The sequence below is a fragment of the Camelus ferus genome, chromosome 11, assembly GCF_009834535.1.
Source record: "Camelus ferus isolate YT-003-E chromosome 11, BCGSAC_Cfer_1.0, whole genome shotgun sequence".
Taxonomy (NCBI): domain Eukaryota; kingdom Metazoa; phylum Chordata; class Mammalia; order Artiodactyla; family Camelidae; genus Camelus; species Camelus ferus.
In genome coordinates, this window is record NC_045706.1 from 66,477,721 (window position 1) to 66,490,197 (window position 12,477).

Here is a 12,477-nt window from a genome sequence, read left to right on the forward strand (position 1 = left end):
TCATCTAGCACAGAGGGAAGGGGTTACAGGAGAAAAATTTACTCTGGTTTCTCACTCTGTTTCCAAGTGGCGGATTGAAGTTCCTTTAGTTTTCAGTGTAAAGACGAGTTGGAGATTTTACCTCACCATATATATGTGTGTAATTTTGTGAGCAAATGGAAAGAAACTTTGTGTTCCCAACAAGCTAGTTGAAGGAATCTTTTCACGCACAATTATTTCTCAGAACTGAGCAAGTGTAGAGACTTGCGTTCATCTAGCACAAAAGGAAAGGATTTCAGGAGTATATATGACCCAGGTTTCTCAGCCTGTTTCCATAGTGCTGTTTTCAAGTTCCTGCATTTTTCACTGTAAAACCGAGTTGGAGAAAGTACCCCCCTATATATATATATGTAGTGTAATTTACAACAGAAAGGAAACTGTGTGTTCCCAACAAGTTAGGTGAAGGACAGTTTTCAAACACAATTAAATCTCAGAAATGAGCATGTGGAGAGACGTTCATTCATCAAGCACAAAGTGAATGGGCTGCAGGACAAATTCTTACTCTGGTTTCTCAGTCTGTTTCCTCGTGCCGGTTTGAAGATCCTGCTGTTTACAAGGAAAAACCATGTTGGAGCTAGTACCTCCCATTATATATGTGTATAGTTAAGTATGCAACTGAAAAAAACTTTGTGTTCCCAACAAAGTATGTGAAGGAAGGCTTTCACACACACTTATCTCTCAGAACTGAGCATGTGGAGAGAAGGTCGTTCATCTACTACAATGGGAAATTGTAGCAGTAGAGAAATTTAGTCGGATTTCTCAGTCTGTTTTTTTAGTGCCGGTTTGAATTTCCTGCCATTTTTCACTTTAAAACTTAGTTGGAGGTAGTACAAACCCATATATAATTATGCAGTGTAATTTGCAACTGAAAAGAATCTATGTGTTCCCAACAAGCTATTTGAAGTATATCTTTCACTCACACTTATGTACCAGAACTGAGCATGTGGAGAGAATTTCATTCATCTAGCACAAAATGAATAGGTAGCAGGATAAAATTTGTCTCTGGTATCTCAATCTGTTTCCTAGTACCGGTTGGAAATTCCTGCAGTTTTCACTGTAAAATCGAGTTGGACCTTGTACCTCCCCATATATATGTTCGTAGTGTAGTTTGCTACTGAAAGGAATCATTGTGTTCCCAACAAGCTAGGTGAAGGACGGCTTTCACACGCACTTATCTCTCAGAAGTGAGCACGTGGAGAGACGTTCCTTCATCTAGCTCAAAGGGAATGGATTGCAGGAGAATTATGTTCTCTGTTTTCTCAGTACGTTTCGTTGTGCCAGTTTGAATTTCCTGCAGTTTTCACTCTAAAACCGTGTTGGAGAATTTACCTACCCGTATATATCTACATAGTGTATTTTGCACCTGAAAAGAAACTTTGTGTTCCCAACAAGATAGTTAAAGACGGATTTCACACACACTTATGTCTCAGAACTGAGCATGTGGAGCGAAGTTCTTTCATCTAGTACAAAGGGAACGGGTAGCAGTGGAAATACTTTCTCTGGTTTCTCAGTCTGTTTCAAAAGCCGGTTTGAAATTCCTGCAGTTTTCACTATAAAACCGATTTGGAGCTAGCACCACCCCATATTTATGTATGTAGTGTAATTTGCAACTCGAAAGAATCTTTGTGTTCTCAACAAGCTAAGTGAAGGAAGGCATTCACACACACTTATCTCTCAGATCTGAGCACGTGGAGAGAATTACATTCATCTAGTACAAAGGGAAAATGTAGCAGGAGAAAAATTTCGGCAGCTTTCTCAGTCTGTTTCCTAGTGCCGGGTTTCAGTTCCGGTAGTGTTCACTGTAAAACCGAGATGGAGCTAGTACCTCCCCATTTATATGGTCAGAGTGTAGATTCCAAATTAAAAAACGTTGTTTTTTAACAAGCTAGGTGAAGGACGGCTTTCACACCCAATTATCTTTCAAAACTGAGCATGTGGAGAGACATTCGTTCATCTAGTACAAAAGGAACTGTTGCAGGAGAAACAACTACTCGGTTTTTCAGTCTGTTTCCTAGTGCCGGTTTGAAGTTCCTGCTGTTTTCTCTCAAAAACCGAGCTGCAGAATGTAATTCTTTTATATATGTAAGAAGTGTAGATTGCAACAGAAATAAAATTTGTATTCCAAACAAGCTAGATGAAGGACGGCTTTAACTCACAGTTTTCTCTCAGAATGGGCATGTGGAGAGACGTTTCTTCATCTAGCTCAAAGGGAATGGGTTGCGTTAGAAATACTTTCTCTGGTTTCTCAGTCTGTTTCCTAGTCCCGGTTTGAAGTTCGTGCAGTTTTCACTGTAAAACCGATTTGGGCTAGTACATCCCCATATATATGTATGGAGTGTAGTTTGCAACAAAAAGAACCTTTGTGTTCTGAACAAGCTAGGTGAAGGACGGGTTTCACACACACTTACCTCTCAGAACTGAGCATTCGCAGAGACGTTCGTTCATCTAGCACAAAGTGAAGGGGTTACAGAAAAAAAATTTACTCTGGTTTCTCACTCTGTTTCTAAGTGGCGGATTGAAGTTCCTTCAGTTTTCACTGTAAAGACGAGTTGGAGATTTTACCTCACCATATATATGTGTGTAATTTTGTTAGCAAATAGAAAGAAACTTGTGTACCCAACAAGCTAGGTGAAGGACTGTTTTCATGCACAATTATTTCTCAGAACTGAGCAAGTTTAGAGAGTTGCGTTCATCTAGCACAAAAACAAAGGATTGCAGGAGAAAATATGACCCAGGTTTCTCAGCCTGTTTCCCAGTGCCGTTTTCAAGTTCCTGCATTTTTCACAGTAAATCCGTGTTGGAGAAAGTACCCCCCTATATATATGTATGTAGTGTAGTTTACAGCAGAAAAGAAACTGTGCGTTCCGAACAAGCTAGGTGAAGGACAGCTTTCAAACACAAGTAACTCTCAGAAATGAGCATGTGGAGAGACGTTCATTCATCAAGCACAAATTGAATGGGCTGCAGGACAAATTCTTACTCTGGTTTCTCAGTCTGTTTCATAGGGCCGGTTTGAAGTTTCTGCAGTTTTCACAGTAAATCCGAGTTGGAGCTTGTAACTCACCGTATACATATATTTAGTGTAATTTGCAAATGAAAAGAAACTTTGTGTTTCCAACAAGCTAGGTGAAGGTCGGCTTTCACACAAAATTTTTTCACAACATTAGCATGTGGAGAGACGTTCGTTCATCTTTCAAGAAAGGAATGGGTTGCAGGAGAAATGCTTACTCAGATTTCTCAGTCTGTTTCCTCTTGCCGGTTTGAAAATCCTGCTGTTTACAAGGAAAAACCATGTTGGAGCTACTACCTCCCCTTATATATGTGTATAGTGAAGTATGCAACTGAAAAGAAGCTTTGTGTTCCCAACAAACTAAGTGAAGGAAGGCTTTCACACACACTTATCTCTCAGAACTGAGCATGTGGAGAGAAGGTGGTTCATCTACTACAATGGGAAATTGTAGCAGTAGAGAAACTTATTCTGCTTTCTCAGTCTGTTTTTTTAGTGCCGGTTTGAATTTCCTGCCATTTTTCACTGTAAAACCTATTTGGATATAGTACAAACCCATATATAATTATGCAGTGTAATTTGCAACTGAAAAGAATCTATGTGTTCCCAACAAGCTATTTGTAGGATAGCTTTCACTCACACTTATATATCAGAACTGAACATGTGGAGAGAATTTCATTCATCTAGCACAAAATGAATAGATAGCAGGATAAACTTTGTCTCTTTTATGTCAGTCTGTGTCACAGTGCCAGTTTAAAATTCCTGCAGTTTTCACTGTAAAATCGAGTTGGAGCTGGTACCTCCCCGTATATATGTACCTCGTGTAATTTGCTACTGAAAAAAATCATTGTGTTCCCAATAAGCTAGGTGAAGGACTTCTTTCACACGCATTTATCTCTGAGAAGTTAGCACGTGGAGAGACGTTCCTTCATCTAGCTCAATGGGAATGGATTGCAGGAGAATTATTTTCTCTGGATTCTCAGTACGTTTCGTTGTGCCGGTTTGAATTTCCTGCATTTTTCACTCTAAAACCGAGTTGGAGAATGTACCTACCCGTATATATCTAAGTAGTTTATTTTGCATCGGAAAAGAAACTTTGTGTTCCCAACAAGATAGTTAAAGACGGATTTCACACACACTTATATCTCAGAACTGAGCATGTGGAGAGAAGTTCTTTCATCTAGTACAAAGGGAACGGGTAGCAGGAGAAATACTTTCTCTGGTTTCTCAGTCTGTTTCCTAGTGTCGGTTTGAAATTCCTGCAGTTTTCACAGTAAAACCGATTTGGAACTAGCACCAACCCATATGTATCTATGTAGTGTAGTTTGCAACTCGAAAGAATCTTTGTGTTCCCAACAAGCTACGTGAAGGAAGGCTTTCACACTGACTTATCCCTCAGAACTGAGCACGTATAGAGAATTACGTTCATGTAGTACAAATGGAAATGGAAGCAGGAGAAAAATTTCGGCAACTTTCTCAGTCTGTTTCCTAGTGCCGGGTTACAGTTCCGGTATTTTTCACTACAAAACCGAGATGAAGCTAGTACTTCCCCATATATATGTTGAGAGAGTAGATTCTAACTTAAAAAACATTGTTTTTTAACAAGCTAGATGAAGGAAGGCTTTCACACACACTTATCTCTCAAAACTGAGCATGTGGAGAGACATTCATTCATCTAGTACAAAAGGAACGGTTGCAAGAGAAACAACTACTCTGTTTCTCAGTCTGTTTCCTAGTGCCTGTTTGAAGTTCCTGCTGTTTACACTCAAAAACCGAGTTGGAGAATATAATTCTTATATATATTTATGTAGTGTAGATTGCATGAGAAATAAAATTTGTATTCCAAACAAGCTAGGTGAAAGACGGCTTTCACACACATTTTTCTCTCAGAAATGAGCATTAGGAGAGACGTTTCTTCATTTAGCTCAAAGGGAATGGGTTGCAGTAGAAATTCTTTCTCTGGTTTCTCAGTCTGTTTCCTAGTCCCGGTTTGAAGTTCGTGCAGTTTTCACTGTAAAACCGATTTGGAGCTAGTACCACCCCTTATATATGTATGTAGTGTAGTTTGCAACTAAAAGAATCTTTGTGTTCCGAACAAGCTCGCTGAAGGACGGTATTCACACACACTTATCTCTCCGAACTGAGCATGTGGAGAGACTTTCGTTCATCTAGCACAAAAGGAAGGGGTTACAGGAGAAAAACTTACTATGTTTTCTCACTCTGATTCTAAGTGGCAGATTGAAGTTCCTAAAGTTTTCACTGTAAAGAAGAGTTGGAGATTTTACCTCACCATCTATATGTGTGTAAATTTGTTAGCAAATGGAAAGAGACTTTGTGTTCCCAACAAGCTAGGTGAAGGACTGTTTTCACGCACAATTCTTTCTCAGAACTGAGCAAGTGTAGAGACTTGCGTTCTTCTAGCACAAAAGGAAAGGATTGCAGGAGTAAATATGACCTAGGTTTTTCAGACTGTTTCCCAGTGCCGTTTTCAAGTTCCTGCATTTTTCACAGTAAAACCGAGTTGGAGAAAGTACCCCCCTATATATATGTACGTAGTGTAGTTTACAACAGAAAAGAAACTGTGTGTTCCCAAAAAGCTAGGTGAAGGACAGCTTTCAAACACAAGTAACTCTCAGAAATGAGCATGTGGAGAGACGTTCATTCATGAAGAACAAAGTGAATGGGCTGCAGGACAAATTCTTACTCTGGTTTCTCAGTCTGTTTCGTAGTGCCGGTTTGAAGTTTCTTCAGTTTTCACAGTAATTCCGAGTTGGAGCTTGTAACTCACCATATACATATATGCAGTGTAATTTGCAACTGAAAAGAAACTTTGTTTTCCCAACAAGCTAATTGAAAGACGGATTTCACACACAATTATCACTCAGAAATAAGCATGTGGGGAGATGTTCGTTAACCTAGCACAAAGGGAACGGGGTACAAGAGAAATACTTACAGTAGTTTCTCAGACTCTTTCCTTGTTCCTGTTTAAAGTTACAGCAGTTTTCAATGTAATCCCGAGGAGGTCCTTGTAAATACCCATATAGATGTATTTAGTGTATTTTGCAAATGAAATCAATGTATGTGTTCCCAAAAAGCTAGGTGGGATATGGCTTTCACACACACTTATTTTTGAGAACTGAGCATGTGTAGAGACGTTCGTTCATCTAGAAAAAAAGAATGTGGTGAGGGAAAATTTTAACTCTGGTTTCTCAGTCTGTTTCCCTGTGCCGATTTCAAATTTCTACAATTTTCACTGTAAACTTGTTGGAGAATAGAGCCCCATATATATATGTATGTAGCGTTGTATGTAACTGAAATGAAACTATGTGTTCCCAACAAGCTAGGTGAAGGACGGCTATCACACACACTTATCTCTCAGAACTGAGCATGTGGATAGACGTTCGTTCATCTAGTACCAAGGGAAAGGTTAGCAGGAGAAACATTTACTGTGGTTACTCAATCTGTTTCCTAGTGGCCGTTTGAAATTCCTGCAGATTTAACAGTAAAAACGAGTTGGAACTAATACCACCCCTTGTATATATATGTAGAGTAATTTGCATCTGAATAGAATATTTGTGTTCCCAAATCCAAGGGAAGGACGTCTTTCACACACATTTTTCTATGAGAACTGTGCATGTGGAGACACGTTCGTTCATCTTGCACAAATGGAACGGTTTACAGGAGGAACACTTACTCTGGTATCTGTCTGTTCCAAGTGCCGGTTTGAAGTTCCTGCAGTTTTCACTGTAAAGCCGAGTTGGAGTTATTACATCCCAACATATATCTATGAAGTGTAGTTTGCATATTTAAAGAATTTTTCTGTTCCCATCAGGGTAGTTAAAGGATGGCATTCATACACAATTATCTCTCAGAAATGAGTATGTGGATAGTCGTACCTGGATCTAGCACAAATTGAATGGGTTGAAGGAAAAACACTTACTCTGGTTTCTCAGTATTTTTCCTAGTGCCGGATTGAAGTTCCAGCAATTTTCACTGTAAAACCGAGTTGGAGTGAGTATCTCCCCGTTTATATGTATTTAGTGTATTTTGCAACTTAAAAGAAACTTAGTGTTCCCAACAAGCTAGGTGAAGGTCGGCTTTCACACAAAATTTTTTCTCAAAATGTGCATGTGTAGAGACGTTCGTTCATCTTTCAAGAAGGGAATGGGTTGCAGGAGAAATACTTACTCTGAATTCTCAGTCTATTTCCTCGTGCCGTTTTAAAGATCCTGCTGTTTACAAGGAAAAACCATGTTGGAGCTAGTACCTCCCCTTATATATGTGTATAGTGAAGTATGCAACTGAAAAGAAACTTTGTGTTCCCAACAAACTAAGTGAAGGAAGGCTTTCACACACACTTATCTCTCAGAACTGAGCATGTGGAGAGAAGCTCGTTCATCTACTACAATGGGAAATTGTAGCAGTAGAGAAACTTAGTCTGCTTTCTCAGTCTGTTTTTTTAGTGCCGGTTTGAATTTCCTGCCATTTTTCACTGTAAAACCTAGTTGGATATAGTACAAACCCATATATAATTATGCAGTGTAATTTGCAACTGAAAAGAATCTATGTGTTCCCAACAAGCTATTTGAAGGATAGCTTTCACTCACACTTATGTATCAGAACTGAGCATGTGGAGAGAATTTCATTCATCTAGCACAAAATGAATAGATAGCAGGATAAACTTTGTCTCTGGTATCTCAGTATGTTTCCCAGTGCCGGTTTGAAATTCCTGCAGTTTTCAGTGTAAAATCGAGTTGGAGCTTGTACCTCCCCATATATATGTACGTAGTGTAGTTTGCTACTGAAAAGAATCATTGTGTTCCCAACAAGCTAGGTGAAGGACTTCTTTCACACGCACTTATCTCTCAGAAGTGAGCACGTGGAGAGACGTTCCTTCATCTAGCTCAAAGGGAATGGATTGCAGGAGAATTATGTTCTCTGGTTTCTCAGTACGTTTTGTTGTGCCGGATTGAATTTCCTGCAGTTTTCACTCTAAAACCGAGTTGGAGAATGTAACTACCTGTATATATTTACGTAGTGTATTTTGCACCTGAAAAGAAACTTTGTGTTCCCAAGAAGATTTTTAAAGACGGATTTCACACACACTTATCACTCAGAACTGAGCATGTGGATAGACATTCGTTCATCTAGTACAAAGGGCACGGGTAGCAGGAGAAATACTTTCTGTGGTTTCTCAGTCTGTTTCCTAGTGCCAGTTTGAAATTCCTGCAGTTTTCATTGTAAAACCGATTTGGAGCTAACACCACCCCATATATATGTATGTAGTGTAGTTTGCAACTCGAAAGAATCTTTGTGTTCCCAACAAGCTAAGTGAAGGAAGTCATTCACACACACTTATCTCTCAGATCTGAGCACGTGGAGAGAATTACATTCATCTAGTACAAAGGAAAGTGTAGCAGGAGAAAAATTTCGTCAGCTTTCTCAGTCTGTTTCCTAGTGCCGGGTTTCAGTTCCGGTAGTTTTCACTGTAAACCGAGATGGAGCTACTACCTCCCCATATATATGGTGAGAGTGTAGATTCCAACTTAAAAAACATTGGTTTTTAACAAGCTAGTTGAAGTAAGGCTTTCACACACACTTATCTCTCAAAACTGAGCATGAGGAGAGACATTCGTTCACCTAGTACAAAAGGAACGGTTGCAGGAGAAACAACTACTCGGTGTCTCAGTCTGTTTCCTAGTGCCGGTTTGAAGTGCCTGCTGTTTTCACTCAAAAACCGAGTTGGAGAATGTAATACTTATATATATGTATGTAGTGTAGATTGCAACAGAAATAAAATTTGTATTCCATACAAGCTAGGTGAAGGACGGCTTTCACACACAGTTTTCTCTCAGAACTGAGCATGTGGAGAGACGTTTCTTCGTCGAGCTCAAAGGAAATGGGTTGCAGTTGAAATACTTTCTCTGGTTTCTCAGTCTGTTTCCTAGTCCCGGTTTGAAGTTCGTGCAGTTTTCACTGTAAAACCGATTTGGAGCTTTTACCTCCCCATATATATGTAAGGAGTGTAGTTTGTAAGAAAAAGAATCTTTGTGTTCTGAACAACCTAGGTGAAGTACGGGTTTCACACACACTTATCTCTCAGAACTGAGCATGTGGAGAGACGTTCGTTCATCTAGCACAAAGGGAAGCGGTTACAGAAGAAAAATTTACTCTGGTTTCTCACTCTGTTTCCAAGTGGCGGATTTAAGTTCCTACAGTTTTCACTGTAAAGTCGAGTTTGAGATTTTACCTCACCATATATATGTGTGTAAATTTGTTAGCAAATGGAAAGAAACATTGTGTTCCCAACAAGCTAGGTGAAGGAATGTTTTCACGCACAATTGTTTCTCAGAACTGAGCAAGTGTAGAGACTAGCGTTCATCTAGCACAAAAGGAAAGGATTTCAGGAGTAAATATGACCCAGTTTTCTCAGGATGTTTCCCAGTGCCGTTTTCAAGTTCCTGCATTTTTCACAGTAAAACCGAGTTGGAGAAAGTACCCCCCTATATATATGTATATAGTGTAATTTACAACAGAAAAGAAACTGTGTGTTCCCAAAAAGCTAGGTGAAGGACAGCTTTCAAACACAAGTAACTCTCAGAAATGAGCATGTGGAGAGACGTTCATTCATCAAGCACAAATTGAATGGGCTGCAGGACAAATTCTTACTCTGGTTTCTCAGTCTGTTTCGTAGTGCCGGTTTGTAGTTTCTGCAGTTTTCACAGTAAATCCGAGTTGGAGCTTGTAACTCACCATATACATATATGCAGTGTAATTTACAACTGAAAAGAAACTTTGTGTTCCCCACAAGCTAAGTGAAAGACGGATTTCACACACAATTATCACTCAGAAATAAGCATGTGGGGAGATGTTCGTTAACCTAGCACAAAGGGAACGGGGTACAAGAGAAATACTTACAGTAGTTTCTCAGTCAGTTTCCTAGTTCCGGTATTAAGTTCCTGCAGTTTTCACTGTAAACACGAGGAGGTGCTTGTAAATCCCCATATTCATTTATTTAGTGTATTTTGCAAATGAAAACAATCTATGTGTTCCCAAAAAGCTAGGTGGAATACGGCTTTCACACACACTTATCTTTGGGAACTGAGCATGTGTAGAGACGTTCGTTCATCTAGAAAAAAAGAATGTAGTGACGGAAAATTTTAACTCTGGTTTCTCAGTCTGTTTCCCTGTGCCGATTTCAAATTTCTGCAATTTTCACTGTAAACTTGTTGGAGAATATAGCTCCATATATATCTGTATGTAGCGTAGTATGTAAATGAAATGAAACTATGTGTTCCCAACAAGCTAGGTTAAGGTCGTCTTTCACACACACTTATCTCTCAGAACAGAGCATGTGGATAGACGTTCGTTCATCTAGTACCAAGGGAAAGGTTAGCAGGAGAAACATTTACTGTGGTTACTCAATCTGTTTCCTAGTGGCCGTTTGAAATTCCTGCAGATTTAACAGTAAAAACGAGTTGGAACTAATACCACCCCTTGTATATATATGTAGTGTAATTTGCATCTGAAAAAATATTTGTGTTCCCTAATCCAAGGGAAGGACGACTTTCACACACATTTTTCTATGAGAACTGTGCATGTGGAGACACGTTCGTTCATCTTGCACAAATGGAACGGTTTACAGGAGGAACACTTACTCTGGTATCTGTCTGTTCCAAGTGCCGGTTTGAAGTTCCTGCAGTTTTCACTGTAAAGCCGAGTTGGAGTTATTACATCCCAACATATATCTATGAAGTGTAGTTTGCATATTTAAAGAATTTTTCTGTTCCCAACAGTGTAGTTAAAGGATGGCATTCATAAACAATTATCTCTCAGAACTGAGTATGTGGAGAGTCGTACCTGGATCTAGCACAAAGTGAATGGGTTGAAGGAAAAACACTTACTCTGGTTTCTCAGTATTTTTCCTAGTGCCGGATTGACGTTCCTGCAATTTTCACTGTAAAACCGAGTTGGAGTGAGTATCTCCCCGTTTATATGTATTTAGTGTATTTTGCAACTGAAAAGAAACTTAGTGTTCCCAACCAGCTAGGTGAAGGTCGGCTTTCACACAAAAATTTTTCTCAAAATGAGCATGTGGAGAGACTTTCATTCATCTTTCAAGAAGGGAATGGGTTGCAGGAGAAATACTTACTCTGATTTCTCAGTCTGTTTCCTCGTGCCGGTTTAAAGATCCTGCTGTTTACAAGGAAAAACCATGTTGGAGCTAGTACCTCCCCTTATATATGTGTATAGTGAAGTATGCAACTGAAAAGAAACTTTGTGTTCCCAACAAACTAAGTGAAGGAAGGCTTTCACACACACTTATCTCTCAGAACTGAGCATGTGGAGAGAAGCTCGTTCATCTACTACAATGGGAAATTGTAGCAGTAGAGAAACTTAGTCTGCTTTCTCAGTCTGTTTTTTTAGTGCCGGTTTGAATTTCCTGCCATTTTTCACTGTGAAACCTAGTTGGATATAGTACAAACCCATATATAATTAAGCAGTGTAATTTGCAACTGAAAAGAATCTATGTGTTCCCAACAAGCTATTTGAAGAATAGCTTTCACTCACACTTATGTATCAGAACTGAGCATGTGGAGAGAATTTCATTCATCTAGCACAAAATGAATAGATAGCAGGATAAACTTTGTCTCTGGTATCTCAGTCTGTTTCCCAGTGCTGGTTTGAAATTCCTGCAGTTTTCACTGTAAAATCGAGTTGGAGCTTGTACCTCCCCATATATATGTATGTAGTGTAGTTTGCTACTGAAAAGAATCATTGTGTTCCCAACAAGCTAGGTGAAGGACTTCTTTCACACGCACTTATCCCTCAGAAGTGAGCACGTTGAGAGACGTTACTTCATCTAGCTCAAAGGGAATGGATTGCAGGAGAATTATGTTCTCTGGTTTCTCAGTACGTTTCGTTGTGCTGGTTTGAATTTCCTGCAGTTTTCACTCTAAAACCGAGTTGGAGAATGTACCTACCTGTATATATCTACATAGTGTATATTGCACCTGAAAAGAAACTTTGTGTTCCCAAAAAGATTTTTAAAGACGGGTTTCACACACAATTATCACTCAGAACTGAGCATGTGGAGAGAAGTTCGTTCATCTAGTACAAAGGTAACGGGTAGCAGGATAAATAATTTCTCTGGTGTCTCAGTCTTTTTCCTAGTGCCGGTTTAAAATTCCTGCAGTTTTCACTGTAAATCCGATTTGGAGCTAGCACCACCCCATATATATGTATGTAGTGTAGTTTGCAACTCGAAAGAATCTTTGTGTTCCCAACAAGCTAAGTGAAGGAAGGCATTCACACACACATATCTCTCAGAAGTGAGCACGTTGAGAGAAGTTACTTCATCTAGCTCAAAGGGAATGGATTGCAGGAGAATTATGTTCTCTGGTTTCTCAGTACGTTTCGTTGTGCCGGTT

At 39.4% G+C, this 12,477-nt stretch overlaps 1 long non-coding RNA gene across 1 annotated transcript; it reads left to right on the forward strand.

Moving 5' to 3' along the window:
* Positions 1 to 4,523: 4,523 nt before the first annotated feature.
* On the forward strand, positions 4,524 to 11,809 carry LOC116667341. The gene is made up of 3 exons (XR_004324242.1): positions 4,524 to 4,544; positions 8,263 to 8,277; positions 11,746 to 11,809. It is a non-coding gene; the product is annotated as an uncharacterized LOC116667341 (long non-coding RNA).
* Positions 11,810 to 12,477: the final 668 nt, after the last annotated feature.